An 18652-nucleotide genomic window follows, 5' to 3' on the forward strand; every position below is an offset into this window, starting at 1 on the left:
TTAAATCTATTCTTAAGTCTAATTAAGCATTTCTCAGAATAAAGAAGTAATGTTTTGCTTGATGATATAACTCATGCATCAGTTCTTTATTGCAATGAGTAGACACGGCCCCACCACACCACCTCCCCATTTCTATGTAGTAGAAGGAAAGTACAGTGAGAAAGAGAACAGACACCTAATGGGACACAGGGGAAGCCCTGAGGCTTTTAGCTCAGTGTCAATAAACAACATATTTAGTGTTGATCTGCATGTGAGCACCCAGCCTGCTGTGTGTCTGCACAGAAGCTGGAATCAGTAAGACTTTAAAACCATATATCAAAGGGAGGAAACAAAAGTGAGGGGCTTCTATTTTAAGGAAATAAGAGCACATGAAAAGGAAGGCTAAAGTGGGCTCACACAGCTTTTGGCAACTGTATTACTCCATCTTCTCATATCCATCTCCCTCTCTGTTTGACCTTCAGTCCAAATTCCAATATCTTTTACCCAGATTTATTATTTTCTACAACATATCATATTCACAAGTTTATTGAAAGGATTAAATATTGGAAAAAAAAACTGGATACAGAGGTGTTGTGAAAAGTGTGAGGAAACGATAACCTCAAATATGAAAATCAAGTCAGTTATCCAAATAAATATACACAAGAGAGAACATAGGCTAAAGGAAGGCATATGAAAATGTTAAATATTTAAAATGATTGACCTCAGGAAAATCTTCCCTCACTGAAGTATTATTAAACTTAGGAGAGTTTCAAAAACACAAAATCAGGGTGAGCTTCCACTTCAAGGAATTTAATAATAAATTCTAATGGTCTGGATAATTGAGAAATGGAGTGGATTAGTCATTGGAAAAGACTGTGGTCTGACCATGTTAGGAATTTGGAAAATGCAGAATGGCCAGGGTCTGCTGTGGTTCACACTCTGAGACTAAGCAAAAGGAGTAAGATTAGGTCATTCCTGAAGTATTTGCCTGCTCTAAAATGGTGAACTAATTCAAAAAGAGCCTCTGCAAAGTTTTTGTAATATACATATAAAATAATTCGTGGGTATGGTGATAAATAACATAAGCCCACGACTCAAAAGTCTGGCCTAGAGTGATCATGAATTCAAACCAATATCCTGTCTACAATCAGTAGTTGCTGTTTGAATTCATGGAATGAACCTGGGAGCTTAATTCCTATGGGATAGTTTTCATAGTGCTGAAAATGCTATTCAAACGGAGTAGAAAAATTATCATCCATCATATCCAGTTACAAATTGCAGGTTACAATAATGACTGCCCTGAAAAGACCTATCTATTGGTATAATAGTAGTATGAACACTTCTTAATAGAAGATAGTGACTAACAGAGACTCACAACTAAGTTATAGTAGAATAAATGAACTCAAAATGTTGAGCCATAAAGGGAACAAGTATTCACATAAACACACACACACACACACACACACACACACACACACACACACACACACACACAGAGAGAGAGAGAGAGAGAGAGAGAGACAGAGACAGAGACAGACAGACAGACAGACAGAGACAGAAAACACAGAGAGACAGAAAGAGACAGACAACGACAGAAAGACAGACAAAGACAGAGAGAGACAGAGATGCAGAGAGAGACAGGGAGAGAGACGTAGACAGACAGATATAGTCAAATAGACATAGACACAGACACCCTGGTCCTCTCCCCCGAAGGTTCAGGGATCACTGGAAAGAGTAAATAGAAAGAATGTGAGAGACAGATGAGATGAATTACTACAAGGCAATATAGTATTATGGACATAACAGGACAGTTGTACATATGAGTCCATTGCCTTGGGATAACATAAAATCTGTCCAAGCCTAAGACAAACAAAATTACTGCATGAATTGGGGGAAATTGGCACACAATCTTACCACTGGTTATGGAGCTATTAGTAATTGTTAGTTGATGGGAGAGGGAGAGACAGTTTTCTATAAGAATGTGTCCCCCTGGCAAGCTGACAATTCTCTAGTGGGAACCCACACATCCATGAACACTGTGCACCACAGATTGATCTGGAGGGTTTAAAGAAAATGGAATACATAACTGAGTGAGTAAGAAAGAGAGTAGACCTGGAAAGAGTTTGGGTGTGGTAACGTGATCAAAATATATATGAAACTCTAATAATAAAGTAATGAAAATAATTAAGAAAATAAGAACTATCAAGAGAAAATGAAAGAGCACTGGGACATCTTGAGAAGACCTAACCTTTGGGTTATGAGCATGAAAAAAGACCATAGCAAAGGGAGAGAAAATATTTTTAAGAAAATTGCTCTAGAAAGTTTCCTAACTCTAGAGAAGGAAGTTCATTCAGATAAAATAGGCCTACAAAAATCCTTTAGATAATATCAGAAAAGCATGCACCTATAACATGTTATAGGTAAAACATAGATACATGTAACAAAGTATACATTAGATACATGTAATAAAGAAGGTGTATTAAGCACTGCAACAGAAAAAGTCAAGTTATTTGTAAAGGTGGGCCTATCAAAATACCATCTCATCATTCAATAGAAAAATTCTGTGTAAGAAGGGCATGAAAGAATATATTCAAAATTCTGAAAGATCACAATGATACCCAAATTACTATAACTAATAAAATTATCTGTTAATATGGACAACAGCTTTTACCTCCATATACATATGTACACATATAAACATGCACACATTAATGTACATCAACACAAAACATTAAAACACTCAATAAATAGCCATAGATCAATAATAGTATACCTTTACTACAGGAAAATCATTTTAAATTTTGATACTTTAGACCAAGGAATTGAAAAATTATTTTAATGTAAAATGTGTAATCAATAATAATCTTATTAGGAACCATTTCAGATCAAACTTGACACTTGGGAAAACAGTGCCACAGATAGGAATATTCTCTGGGCAGGGAGATTATTTATTTTGTATTTATAGCTCCAGAAAGTTTATAGGATATGAAGTATCCAGGCAAAGAAAGGTTTTGTCCAGATAAAAACATTCATCCTTAGGCTAAAGAGATGACTGCTTGCTGTACAGGCACAAGGACCAGATGTCAACCACCTAAATCTATGTAAAAGCCCAAAATGGACACACCAGGCACACCTGGATCCCATAGCAGGAGAGATGCACACAGTCAGACCCTTGGGTTATACTGACCAGCTAGACCTTCCGAATCAATGAGTTCTCCTATATGATATGACTTCTCCTATAATATAATGTGGAGAGTGATTGAGGAAGACATTTGATGTTAATTTCTGACCCCCATGTGTGCATGCACATGAATATAGCTGAGCACATATGTGCACAGGCACAAAAATCTAAAAACAAATGCTTTCAGTGGTAGGTTATTACAAATGTCCTGACTTGCCCTACAGAAAAATGTTAATAGGACTCTTGTTAGATACAGTGTGTATATACATGCATTTGTGTTTTAAAGCATATCTAGTTTTTTTTCTTTCCAGAAAATAAAGAGAATGTTTAATTTATCTCTTTATTTCAAAGTTTGTTGTATGGCTCTTACATAGCTTTTGGTCAATTTTACTCTGTAAAAAATGTAAATAACAACAAAAGGGAGTGGTGGGGAGTCTGACTTTTAGACAGTTACCGCATTGTAAACGAGTGAGATTATTAATGTTTTCTTCCAGTATAGTAGCTCACTGTGGGTATGTGTACATGTATACATGTGCGCATGCATGCATGTGTGCATGTGTATATGTTTGTGTTCACGCATGCACACATACATAAAGCTATGTTAAAATAGCATACACACACAAATTTCCCCTATGCTTAAGCAATTCAATGAAGCACCACTCACCCAATATTGACTAGATGAATGTATCCCTCAGTTTGGACAAGCTAATAGTTCTTTATGTAGTATTTTAGCCTTTATTTCTTCTAAAAAGAGGAGGACAGGTTGGTTCTATAATGAATAGTCTGTTTCCAGCGATGAGTGAATCTGCTACTTCTGAGAACCATCTGCCAAGCACATTAATGACCATGTTCATGGAGCTTAGCCTGTTTATAGCCACCAAAAAGAATGCCTTGCAAAGTATTAGGAAGACCCAAAATAAGTATGCCAGAGATGAACTTTCATCATTTCAATCTACCGTTGGCTATATAAATCACTAATCCTTGTGCTCGATGTCACTTACACAAGTACATAACCTCTTGGCTTTTCTATAATAGTGAGCTGGATAACTTCAGTCCTGTTGTTGATAAATATTTATCTACGCATGTGAAAAAAAATTGGCAAACTGAATATATGTTTGAGGTAAAATGCTTATTGGTCCTAATACATTTTTAACTGATGGTCCATTTGGTTTATACTATATGAAGATTACTATCAAACTAAAGGATCAAAGTACTGGAATTGAAGTAGGTAATCTTCCAAGGAGGAAGATTAGCACGGAATTTAAGGAGGGCTGGAACGGCACACTTTCTGGTGAAGCTGAGCACAATACACTGGTGAGAAACTAGAAAAGTCATACCTGGCACCAGAAGGAAAGCTGCATTTAGAAAAGTATAATAAGGCAAAAAGTCAAATTGTAAATGAGGAAGGGAGACCAATTAGCATATATGTAGATACTGACATTCAAAAGCAAAGTGAATGAACAAATATCAGGAAAATTAAATACAAATCCTCCTGAAAACCAAAATATCAAGAGCTCTGTTAGTCTGGTTAAATAAAAAATAAAAAAAGGCAGAATTGTAGTAAGAAGACTGGTGCCAGTATTTGAACCATCGGATATTCAGGAGTTAGTAATCTAAGCTTGGAAGCAGAACATTGAAGTGTCCTTGACTCCAGAGCAAAGGCAGATACTTGGTTCACATCTATACAGCTCTGGGATCAATTCTTCTTGGAATGTGTGAATAGCACAGTACTTATTTGGGTAGGTGGCAGAAGACTGTGATGGCAAGGTACAAAGAGAATGAATCAATGACAATGGCACTTGGTAGTTCACAGCTCCTCTTAAACTGTAAAAATCATACACATTTTGGATATTATCTCTCTGTCAGATTAGGGTTGGTTAAGATTCTTTCTCAATCTGTAGGTTGCAAATTTTTCCTATTGAGAGTCTCCTTTGCCTTACAGAAACTCTGGGTTCAAAGCCCTTAGATAATAGGGAAATATAAATCAAAACAACTTTGAGGTTTCATCTTACAGCCATTAGAATGGCCAAGATCAAAAGCTCAAGAGAGCACAAGTTGGCAAGGATGTGGAGCGAGGGGAATACTTCATTGCTGGTGGAAGCACAAACAAGTACAACTACTGTGGAAATCAATTGTGGTTATCCGGACAACTAGGAGTAGTTCTGCCTCAAGATTCAGCTATACCATTCATGGTCATACAACAAATGCTCCAATGTCCCACAAAGACACTTGCTAAATTATGGTCATAACAGCATTATTCATAATACCCAGAAACTGGAAACAACCTGGATGTCCCTCAATTGAAAATGGATAAAGAAATTTGTGGAACATGTACACAATGGAATACTATTCAGCTATTAAAAATAAAGACATCATGAATTTTGCAGGCAAATGCATGGAACTTAAGAATATCATCCTGAGAGAGGTTACCAGTCTCAAAAGGACAGCCACGGTATATACTAACTTAGCCATAAAATACAGGCACCATGCTACATTCCCAAGACACAAAGAAGTTAAACAAATAGAAAGGTCCAAACAAGGAAGCTTGAATCTCACTTAGAAGGGAAAATAAATTAGTTATAAGAGGCAGTTGGAGGGAATTAAATGAGAGGAAGGGGTATGGGGAAGGGAGTGTAGGGGTTCAAGATCAGGTGTGTGAAAGGACAGGAAAGATAGCTAGATGGGCATGAAAATGAATGGAAATCCACAGTTGAAGGGGGTGAGGATTTTGGGGGCATCTGCAGGGCATGCCAGGGACCTATGGTAAGGATGGTGCTCAAGAATCAATGGTGATGACTTTAGCTGTGATTCACAACATTGAGGATATGGAACCTGAACAGGCCACTTGCTCTATCCAACAAAAACCCCAGTGGTTTTTGAGGTGGTTTAGAGAAACTGACCTGCCTGCAAAATTTCAATCCAAATTTATTGTGTCCACAAGAAAGGTAGGCACAGGGGATGGAGCAGAGACTCAGGAATTAAAGGGCAAACAAATAACCAGTCCAACATGAGACCCATCGAATGGACAAGCACCAATCGCTGACATTATTAATGATACATGTTATGTTGCAGAGAGAAGCATGTTGTCTTCTGAGAGACTCCACCCAGCAGCTGACTTAGAGAGATGCTGACACATCTACATAAAAACAGTGGTTAGAATTTTGGGACTCTTATGGAAGAATAGGAGGGAGGATTGAAGGCCCTGAAAGGGATAGGAACTCAACAGGAAGACCAACAGAGTCAATTAACTTATACCCATCAGGCTCTCAGAGTCTGAACCACCAACCAAAGAGCACATACAGGCTGGCCTAGGCCTCCCTGCATGTATGTAGCAGATGTACAGCTTGGTCTTCCTATGAGTCCTGAACAACTGGAATGTAAGCTATCCCTAAAGTTATTGCCTGTCTGAGAGATATATTCTTCAAGCCAGCATACCTTCTCTGTCCCTCAGTAAGAGAGGAAGCACCTTGCCTTGCAGAGATTGAAGTGCCAGGGTTAGGAGGATAAGCAGAGGGCCCCAACCCTCTCAGAGAAGAAGGAGATGGGAGATGGGGGAAGAGGCAGTGACTAGGAGTCGGGCAGTGAGCAGGATGTAATGTGAATACATAAAAAATAAAATTAAATTAAAAAAATTATATACATTTAAACTGTCACTTAGGCCTGCCTCAAGGTTCATGGTCAGAAGGACCCACTCACATTCAGGTTTTTAAAGTATTAGTATTTGCAAGGAAGAAAATTTTACATTTACTCATATGCCTGAAAAACAAGTGACCATCCATCACCTAGAATTTAGGATACTCTCCTTATTCACACATACAAGAAAAACTAATTTAAATAAGGAATAAGTGTTACCCATGAATATAGGTGTGAATTTATACTGTATGTATGATGTATATGTTATACTATATGCATATACAAATATATACACATATATGTACATATGTATAAGAGAGAGCAGATGCACACACATATAAGTATATATTACAAAAGCTGTTATACATACACTTTGCTTGCTGCAAAAAACTAAAATTAAGAAATTATTTATTATTTCTGAGAGCCTTTTCATTGTTTCCACAGTCTAATTTTGGGGAAAAATTTGTGTTGGGTTGTATACCCATTCCCCACTAGACTAAAACTATATACAATCTGCTTTATCTAATTATTACCATTCAATAGTATGTTAAAACATAATCATGCTCCAAACTTACTCAGGATTAGAAACAATTTAAGTCATCAGCCTTTCTTAAGAATAAATTTTTGTTTATTGTAACCTTGGCCACTGCGTAGGTTAGAATTCACTGGCTACAGTATTTTTATACTCTTCAGTTTGACAGTCTCAATTTTTTTAATTTTAGAATTAAAACAATGCTTAAATATTTAAAACTCCCTGTCAGCATGAACAGTTAAGGTGACCTGACTATGAAAACATCCATGGATACTATCTCTTGATATATGTTTTTACTTTTTTTTCTCAGATATAATAATTTAAAATGAAATACTGAACTTAAGAACAATTAACGCAAATAAAGAGAGTCAGTATTTCAGATAGAAAAGGACTTTTGATTATCCTCTTCTAACATTTCTAGTAAAAGTAAAATGAGTATACATCTTTGAAAACACTAATAGGATCTACATTTATTTAACTGCAGATATCTTTATTTTTTTAATAAAGTTCATGGTTTATATAATAACCATGGGGATGTTTATATTTTCAAGACAGGATATCAAAAAATGTGTTTTGTTAGATTTTAAAAGAAAGATTTATTTTCTTCATAGTCTCATGAAATAGAATCCCCTACTATTCCTTATCCTTGCTAGGAAGAGTGGAGTAAGGAAAAATAAAATGCTAGGCATGAGAGGAAAAAGGGGGCAGAAGAAGAGGATGAGAAAGAAGAAAAAGGAGCAGGAGGAGAAAGAGAAGAACAAGGAGAAAGAGTCAAAGCAGAGAATGAAAGGATGATGCAGGAAGAACAAAAGGAGGTCACAGTAGGGAAGGCTAAGAATGGAATGAGATAAAGAGGAGATAAACTAAAGAAAGACAACGGGAAAGGGTATAATAAAAAGAATAATTCAACTTGAACATCACAAAATCTACTTGAACGATATAAAGAATGAAACACAGAACAGTGATTATAGAGAATGGACTATATCTAAGAGAAAAGGATGAGTAAGAGACTTTTTGTCATTATTGCATGGTTCTGGCCTGAGGGAGATGCTCATAACAGCATTAAGAGTAGCTAAATCTCTGTTTGCAATCCCAAAGTCATTAGACAAGGAAAATGAAAAGTAAGAAAGAAAATAGACTCAGGGGAGGTGCTTTGAATTAGGTGCATAAGTTATTGCCTGTCTGTGAGATATATTATTCTAGCTGGCATACCTTCTCTGGCCCTTAGTAAGAGAGGAAGCACCTTGCCTTGCAGAGATTGAAGTGCTAAAGAGGATAAGCAGGGGGCCGAGCAGCAGGACCAAGGACCATAAACATATTTTATTTGTGTGGATGACAAGGGATGGGATTAAACATTAGAATCTTTTTTTTTTAAATCAGCAATTAAAGAAGAAAATAAACAATATTCTTCATGTACTATAACAAAACCCAAATACTATGTACCATGTAAAATGCTAAGAGAGCAACCAGTTACCTGACGAGAAAACATGAAGACTTCATAGGTCAGAATGAAAACACAAGAAATTTACATCAACTGGTAGAAAGAGAAAATGCTCATGGAAAGAGAAAATGCCCATGGAAAGAGAAAATTTAGAAATCTCAGCAAAAACAATAAGAGATATAAATAGAATGTATCGGTTGAGGAATAAAGATCTTTAAGAAAAATGAAAAGAGAGTCTAGAATCTATGAGTTAATAAAATTCAATATAGCTTCAATCAAATAGCAAACAGAAATAGTCAGGTTGGTGAATATAGTATATTTATAGATGCAATTATGTTAATGAAATGCTAGAAGTGAATTCAATATCATGTACAAGAAAGAACATAGTACTAACACCTAGAACAGGAAAATTCCTGAAAATATGGAGTAGAAATCAATACATTTCACTCAGGAGGACGAAAACCACTATCACACATGAAGCTTGACCTAAAATTACATAGAAAAAAGGAAGACATTGGAAATAGAAAAAACCATAAATTTTCAAAATACTGAAAATTAAAATATAATATTTTTATACCAGCCAAACTCCTCTACAGAAACATGGTGGTGTACCCTGCAAATCTAGAATTTAGAAAGCTGTGAAGAGAAAAACAGGGGTTTATAACTAGTCTGAATTTATATAGTGAAAGTTTATCTTAAATATAAAGGTAGATGAACACTAAAAAGGAAAAAGAAGGAATAAGAAAGGAAGGAAGGGAAAAAGAAGGAAGGAGGAGGAAGAAAGGGAAGAAGAGTGAGAAGGAGAGAGAAAATATATAACTACAAAGTGAAAACATATTAGAAAAATTTAAATAATAGCAAAAACTTTATAAAATATATAAACATGAAAGGAGTAACATAGATGTGTTAAAGAAAATTCTTTATAAAAATGACATAACAAATAATCGTGGCTCTTTATAAAGGAGAGAAAATTCCCAGAAATACCAAAAACTATTTTCCTTTTCACACTCTAAAAAATAAAAACACACACAGCTGTTTAAAGCTAAAGTAATGATCTTTTGTGCTTTGCATAACTTCTGGCCTTATAGTATATTATAAAAACAGAACATCTGATAAAGAAAGTCAGCATGTGGGGTTGGGGATTTAGCTCAGTGGTAGAGCGCTTGCCTAGGAAGCGCAAGGCCCTGTGTTCGGTCCCCAGCTCTGAAAAAAAGAACCAAAAAAAAAAGAAAAAAAAAAGAAAAAAGAAAGTCAGCATGTTATTATGATTCAAAGGTTTCAATATAATATTATTAATGCAAACAGGCAAAGAAGAGTTAAGAGATGCTTTTCAAGTTGCACAGCAACTACTAAAACTGCAAGGAAGTGCTTAGACTTCTCTAATAAACATCACAAAGCAGTGACCATTATTTCAGTACAATCAAAGAAAAATAGATACATTTAGTTCCCATGGGGTAAGAATCATCAATGCCCTTGTAATGAAATCTACCATAGAACTATATCAGTATAACTGCATACTTTGTTGCATGGCAGAAACTCTAAAATTTCCAGGCAGATTGTAAAGCACAGGCTCAGTAATAAGAGTTACTAGACCTTCAATCAACTCTATTCATAAGTAATTATTCTGCCATCCTTTCCACAAAAATACATGCAAAATGTTTTCTCAAAAAATTTTTGAATGTAGTCTTGGAGGTTGGAGAGGTAGAGAGGAAAGCATAAGTTGGAAACAGAAGACAAGACAAGAGTAACATGAGTACATCTATATCCAAAGAAAGAGAAGATGCAAATATATGGATAAAATCACGATGGTAAAGGAAACTTTATACACCATTACAACAATACACAGCATACAATGACTTGAAAATTCTCATAAGTATATTGCAATCATATATGCTAAAAAGAAAGTAAAGGAAGAAAGATTAAATGCAGAAATATGATAGATTTAACATATATAATAGATAAGAAGATAAAATATATAAACAAATGACATCTAAATGATGTGTAATATATGGCTGGTTAGATAGATGATAGATGAACAGATAGATTGAAGGTCGATTAATAGATAGGTAGGAAGATATAGAGTGGTAGAAGATCATTATGGATCAATGAATGAAGATGCATAAAAGGAATAAACATATGTAAGTAGATGAACAATCGAGTGATGAGAGATAGATGAGTATATCTAAAATGTGCCAAAATTGTTTTGAAATATTGAGTATGAGGAACACTACCTCTGAATTTCTCCATGATCTAATGTATATTCAAAAGAGACAGAGAAAAGAGAAAATAGGAAGTTGTACTTTATAAACCACCTTCCCTTATGCAGTGATTTGTATATGCACTTATATAACTCTACAAAAATTAGTAAATTAGAATTTGTTCTGAAAAACAAACTTATTTCTTCATTAACAGCCTTGCTTTAACTCATGCATAACTCTTTCTACTATGATTAAGCTTAAGCTACTATTTTAGACAGTAATGAAAGTAGAAAAATCTTAAGGTCATTTTATGACGTGTTTTGAGATGTGTCTTAGAAAACAAAAATTGGTGTAAAGAAGCCTCCCATAACATTACAAAACACTCAGCTGTATTTTTAAGAGGATCCGGTTTTTGAAATTCCACTGAAATAAACTGCAAAGCTTGATTTATTTTTCACAAGGTCAAAGCCATGACATTTCACAAAGCCTTTGGTCTTAACCTTGGAAATCCAGATGCTCAGGATAAAGGCAGAGAAAATGAGCAGGAAATCTCTAAAGGTCCTTTTCTAATATTGAATGCAAATATATTCATTAAGAAAGTGGCTAAGCATAAAGGTATGTTCTACTTTTAATGAATTTTTTTAACACACAAATAATCAGTAGTTGTACATTTGAATCTAACTTTTGGAAGTAGGAGTGCTTGAGTGGAAACAGGATGGAAAAAAGATTCCACCTGCATCTTTCTTTTCCACTGTTTTGTTTTATACATATCTGTGGCATGCACATTCCTTTTTTATTTTGAAATTTATGCCCTCAGATCTCCTGAAGGACAACTGAAAAATCCACCATTAGCACTTTCTGTGGTTTTTACATATACTTGCTTTGCTAAACATTTAGAAATATTATGAACATTTTAAAAAATAGAAAAATCTTAAAGTACTGGTCAGGTATTTAATAAAATTTAAATAATGTGTTTAAATTTGTTTGCAATACAAATTGAGAATATTATACTCACCAACATTTATTAGGCACATATAATATATATTCATTATACATTATATAATATAATACTATAATATTATTAATTATTAATTTATAATATATAATCATATTAATAACATATACTATAATAAATAAGGATATTAATAATATATTTTAGATTATATTATATATTACATAAAGATATGTACTCATAAGTATGAATATATATATTCATATGTATATAGTCCTGCCATGGAAAAATTGTCCTGTGGTATTCATAGTGAAAGCTTTCAAGCAATTCATAACATTAATATGTAAGTGTTCATATTACAACAGGTTTCTGGTCTACTGTATGGAATGAAAAGTTGGGACCTCAATGAATTTAAAATGTAAACAAATTTCAAGAATTGAATAAAAAACATTCAGGCCTTCAAAGTTTAACAAACAATTTGTGTTAACACTCTAATTTTATTGACACAAAAAGTTATAAAAGTTTTAATTGAAAATTTGAGGTTGAGTTAAGAAGGTTTGTAACGTTCTTCAAAAATGTGCTAATCTTATAGTATCCTGCTCAAGTGACACTATTATCATTTGTATCTAGTGGAATGTCTTCAAGTATTGGAGGGCCTTCCTTGAAGTGCAGAGCAGGATCTATCCTTTTGCATTTCTTGCTTCTAGTCACTCACTGAGTGGTCTGCTTTGTCATGCTATGCCCCTGGGACATTCTGCCAGCTCCACCATAGCCCACCCAAAATAGGAGGTATAGAGATGGAAATCTTTAGAATTATGAACCTTTCCTGATGCTCAATGGGTTGATTATCTTCATAGTTATTATAATGGTAAAAGCTGGTAATAGAGAAAATATGCAGAAGAAAATGACACTTCTTAAAAATGCCTATAATTAAAAAATGACAAGCATGCCCACCAAATCTCTCTGGTAAAAACTGGGAAGGAAAATCTGTTTATATTGAATCACATGCGTAATTGCATTATGAGCAAACTCCATTTATAAAGAGAAAAGTTTTCAAGATATTGGTCTTATAGGCTTCTAAATATATATTTTATTATAGCAGTTAATTGCTGTAAAATATAAAATGTTATCTTTATCATTTTAAATATGTATTTATAACACAAAACAATTAAATTCATTTTGACAATCTTGAATATCATGTACTTTGATCATCCTCTATTCTTCCTTCTTCTTAAATGATCAAGTAAGCTTTCCTGAGTATTAATGTCTAATTACTGAAGAGTTTTTCTAGGATCCAAATGTGAAAACACACAAGCTCATTGCTGCTTCCATATAATTAGCCTACAGCCTTCATTATTGCAATGGATACTTTGTACGTGTTGCTGGAGCTTACCAGAAACTAGAGTTCATATGTGTTCTCTTTGTCTCTGCTTGAAATCAATGCCCTTTTCAGGAAGAAATGCCCACTACTCCTCTATTCCATTGACTTCTAAAACATGAGTACAAAATGGCCTGCAGAAGAACGAATGTTCAAATGCCACGTCACCCATAATGTTGTTAATAATACTACCTCTCTCACATAGTTGACAGGTAACCTTTTATTTCCTTTTTATCTTCAAAAAATCTGTGATTTTCATTCTACTAATGATATTGAAGTGACAAGTAGAAAAGTTATATGAAGATTTTGTGACATATGCAAGACTCATATTAGTAAAGTAACTCCCAGAGACCAAAATGGAAGATAAATCCAACACCCATTTAAATTAAAAAAAATCAAGAGCTTTCATCTTTTATCTAAACACTGTATTAAAAATTGTCTAACAAATGAATTGCTTTTATTGCATGATTTATAATTTCACTCACATTCACTTTGACATAGGCGATATTTTCTTGCAGATTCTACTTTCTCCTTTCATGTTACAAACCCAATTACTTTGACATTTTTTCTTGAGGTAATAATGTGGTTTTCAGTACACTTTCAAGGCCACATCTTTATCTCTTCATAGAATTTCCTATCAGACACATACAATTCTGGGGAGCCTTAAGATAGAAGGCAAGAAGCACAGTGATGAATGTGGTTCCTGGGCCAGTATTGTCCACAAGAGAGTAAATTTATCTCATTTTCCTATTTGTAAACTGTGGCATTTGATCATATTTACACTATTGTTTTTCTGACTCATGTAACAGCACACTGTAAACAGGAGTTTAGCTCAGAAGTTGCTCTTGGGAATGAGTAATCTTTGTGATGAATAAAAGACTCTGAAATTGTATCATTTACAGGAAGGGAAAAAAGGAAAAAAGTCAACTATACATATATTGGTCAAGCTAATAAAAAAGGTATGAAGAGAATTTTATGGAGGTTTGGGGCAAAATGAAGTTCATGTGTCACCAGGACGAGTGTGATCCAAAGCAAGAGAAAGAAGGGGAAACCAAGTAGCATAGGTTAGCTGGGTGATATTAGAAGCTATGAACGAACTTAAGAGCAAAAATGAACTATCTTCAATAATTCACAGTATTTTGTTTAAATACCATTGACATATGTATCAGATGATGAAACTCAGAATACCTGAGAGATGAAGACACAAATATGAGGAAATGTTCCCAGATGATTTGGATACTGAATAGCTGACTAAGAGCAAGAGTATAGGGCTGAGAAAAAGTTAACGAGCATAATGATCCAGGGTATTAATTCTACCCTTTTTCACTCTCCGTGTCTCCCTCACCCTTCCCTCTCCCTCCTCACTCCGCCTCCCCCTCTCCCTTTCCCCCTCCTGCTCCCTCTTCTCCTCTCAACCCACTCCTTCTCCTCAATCCCTCTTCCGTTCTCCCTTCCTCTCCCCTTCCCTTCCCTCTCCCCTCTCCCCTCCCCCTCTAACGGCTCCTTTGTTTCTTCCGTGTGTGTGTGTGTGTGTGTGTGTGTGTGTGTGTGTGTGTGTGTGTGTGTGTGTGTGTGTGTGTGTGTGTGTTTGTGGGTGCAAGCCAGCAACAGTTGCATGTCTAAAGGTTAGAGGAAAACGTGTAGGAGTGTGTATATATAGTAGAAAATCTCTTACATTTTTCTTAAGGCTAAGCTCAATGTTATTTATTATGTTTGCTTGAAATACATATCTAATTGTTACCTCCTACTCTTGTGTCTTGGATAAATTCTTCTGGAATTTTAAAATTCTCTGCTATATGCTTTATATTCTGTTACTGAACACGGAAGCAGTATAGACTGCAGGAACTGCACTGCTTTTGATATGAAATATCACAAAACACTGTGATATTAACTTGTTACTTATCATCCACTGCAGGAAGAAACTTCTCTGGTGAGGTTGAGTAAAACTCTCCCATAGATGCTATTCTTTGGGAATAGTAATATTTCATTATGAGTCATTTTCTTATTACATTCCTGTAGCAGAATAAATGTCAACATTTTTTAGGTACCTGCTTATAGATCAGAATTTCTCCATAAATTCACTACTATATGATAGCATAATATTGCTCTGAGATTGTCAGTCTTTTTCATATATTTGGCATCACACCTGGCTTTAACTAGCATTTAACTCTTAAAAGGTAACAGCATGGTGATTTAAAAAATACTTGGGAATCCACATGTATCCCAACTGAGACAGAAATCACCCACTACCTTCTTGTCCTTGGGAAGCCAGTTTTTACATCTTAAGAACTCAGGATATTCCATGCTATGCTTACTTACAACAGCTTTTTATTTAAGAGAACCTAGGAGCAAAGAGACCGTTCTTGGAGCTACTCCCAACCTTGCACAACTAAACTAATTCCCAGACTTTTTCCTAAAGTTGGTCACAAGACTCTCTGTTCCAGAGCCCTTCTCTGCACTAATTGGACCTGACCTCCTTTGTTTTCCAAAGAGAGAAAGATGAAGAACTGAATCAATCAGACTTTGTTATGTTCAATTACATTTATTACTGATAGTTCAGATGTTTTTTTCTCTAATTATCCATCTGCACAGCTGTCTACCTATCCTCCTCCTTAAGCAGAAACACACACACACACACACACACACACACACACACACACTCACACACATTTATAGGTTCCTTTGCGTTGTCCTTTCTTAAGGCTATGTGGCACGCAACATTTGTATTAAGTGAAGCTGTCTATTTTTCTCCTGTTTGCACTTTAAGAATCTTGACTATAAATAAGGGTGGACAAGAAATCTTTCTTTCTCTAAAGTTTTATTACTTGAATCCAAGCATGAATTGGGATTTTATTGTGTTTTACTAAATATATCCCACATGTCTGAGCTTGTTCTAATTTTATATCTTTTATTTTTTGTGCTTTCTCTTTTGTTAAATATACTGTCTCATATTTTTACAAGTAAACAGTTTACAGTCTGTAAAACTTTTCTAGCTTTAGCCATCATCTTCCAGTATCTTTTGAAAATTTTTCTTTTCCCAAAAATCTCACTTTGTTTGAATATTTGATTTCTGTTTATAAACCATAAAATCAATACAATCAGACTTTCCTCCATTTTTATCACAGATATACTTATTGTTTTTTTAAAGCATAATATGCATTATTTTTCTTCAGACTAGCTACAGATGAGATTTTCTAGTCTTTCCACCATCAGAAGTCTTGCTCATGACCTTTAAAATGTACTAGTTCCTGCCTTTTGAAAAATGATAATTATATATTTTACTTGTTCTTAGTCAAAGAGCTTGTTATCTTAGGAATTGATTCACATATATATTTCATTTTCTTCCATGTTGATCTCAAATGACAAGGAGTTTAGCTAAACAAATATCACTTTAGTTAATATGTGAATAAGAAAATACATACTAGACTACAAAAGTGTGTTTCTATATGTGTATAAACAATGTGGTGAAGCCATGAATATAGAGAAGAACCTAATATTGCCACTTTACTTATTAAATTAGTGAAATTCCTAACTTTATTCTAAATATTTATCATTATACCCTTATATCCTTTGAAGAGTGCAGGTCTCAACTTTTGATAATGAAACTTCTTTTGCAGCAAATGAAGAACATTTAAGAAAGTCACTATGAACAACTGGTCAAAATGCAGAGAATAAAACTGACTGTGGGACACACAGCTCCAGATCATACCTAAGGCTCAGTGAGCATCATGGAAGAAAGAACAGAAAGACTTTAAGAGCTAAGACCAGGATATCTGTTGTGAGATACTGTCTTACATGTGTGACACATAGGCTGCACCCATGAAGTCACAGAAATAGGATTTCCTAAGCAATATCTTTGTAAGAACACCACCCATTTACATACTCATGTGAATGGGGAAATTCTCACAAAGACTCACTTCTAGATGAAGAACTAGAAGCAGTTTATATATTCTTAGTAATTTTCAATATTTTGTTAAGCAATTAATTACAAATGTAAGTTAAAATACCCATTAGATATACATATTAATTTTATTATGAGAATTTTAAGGAACAATTCATTTCTCTCCTTTAGATTTTCCATTATATCTTATAATCGACTTTTTCAGATGATTGATACTTTATAAATATATGTTATATCCTAAATTGAAGAAGAAAAACAAAATTATTCAAAATTGTGAAAAAGATAAATAAGAGAAAACATGAATAAAAGATAATATCTTAACCAATTTTATGTCTTTGACAGAAATTGTCAATGTAGTTTTACCATGGACCATCAAAATCCAGACTGCAACCAAATAACTTTGAGAAATGAAAGTACACACAAATTTCTTGTGCTTTATTCCATTCATTTGCTATCACAGTTTAACAAAGGGAAATATTTGCAAAACAGCATATACCTATGTAAAGTGAATAATAGAAACATATGAGTAGTTACAAAATGGGTCAGTTAGGAATCTTGACACAAACATGATTTTGAGTGATTTACATCCTTCAAGATCTCCAATCATAGGGCGTGTGCTACTGAGAAGTGGCAGAGAGTGAACTCTAATTTTTACAGAGAAATATGCCACTGTTCAGTCCAGTAAATCAATGGACACAATTGACTTATTTTTTTTTTCTTCTGGTATCTCAAAAAGTTACAACACAATTACATTTTAAGATTTTGTTTTCAGTGGCCATTTAATGGCAGATTTCCTTAGGTTTAAGATTCTGGAAAAGGAGGTAAGTGTTACACAGGATTGTCTATCTTTACCTCTGAAAATTGAGGCTGTTTTGTCCAAGAGGATATTCACATAGCAAGCATGCATACAGGAAAGATCCCAAACCTACATTTAGAGAGATTGAAGAGTTTCAACACTTGCTTAAGTGGTTTGAATCCTGACTTTGATTACACCAAAGTAAATAGGATGAAAACTAGGGAATTTATCAAAAGAGAAGCTCAAGGTCATATTGTATAGTAAGATTTTTAAGTTCCCATAAGAGCACAGACTTGGATAATCACTAAGGCACATATATGTGGAACTGGAAGCTGTAGAACTTAGAAAAGCAAGCTGGAGAGATATCTCAAAGGTAAACAGTATATTCACTGGGCATTCCAGAGGACACAGGTTCAGTTCCCAGGACCTTCTCTTTAGTCTTACTCCCCTGTGTAACTCTAGCTGCAGGACATGTGACACCCTCTTATGGAATCTGTGGGTATTTCTGTTCATACACACACCTACATACACACAGACACACACATAGACACACACACACACACACACACACAAACAAACACATCAGTAACAAAATATTTTAAAAATCTCTTAAAAGAAAGAAAAAAAACATACAATACAGCATGATTTAAAAAAACAAGAA

This window comes from Rattus rattus, chromosome 14 (assembly GCF_011064425.1).
Source record: "Rattus rattus isolate New Zealand chromosome 14, Rrattus_CSIRO_v1, whole genome shotgun sequence".
Classification (NCBI taxonomy): domain Eukaryota; kingdom Metazoa; phylum Chordata; class Mammalia; order Rodentia; family Muridae; genus Rattus; species Rattus rattus.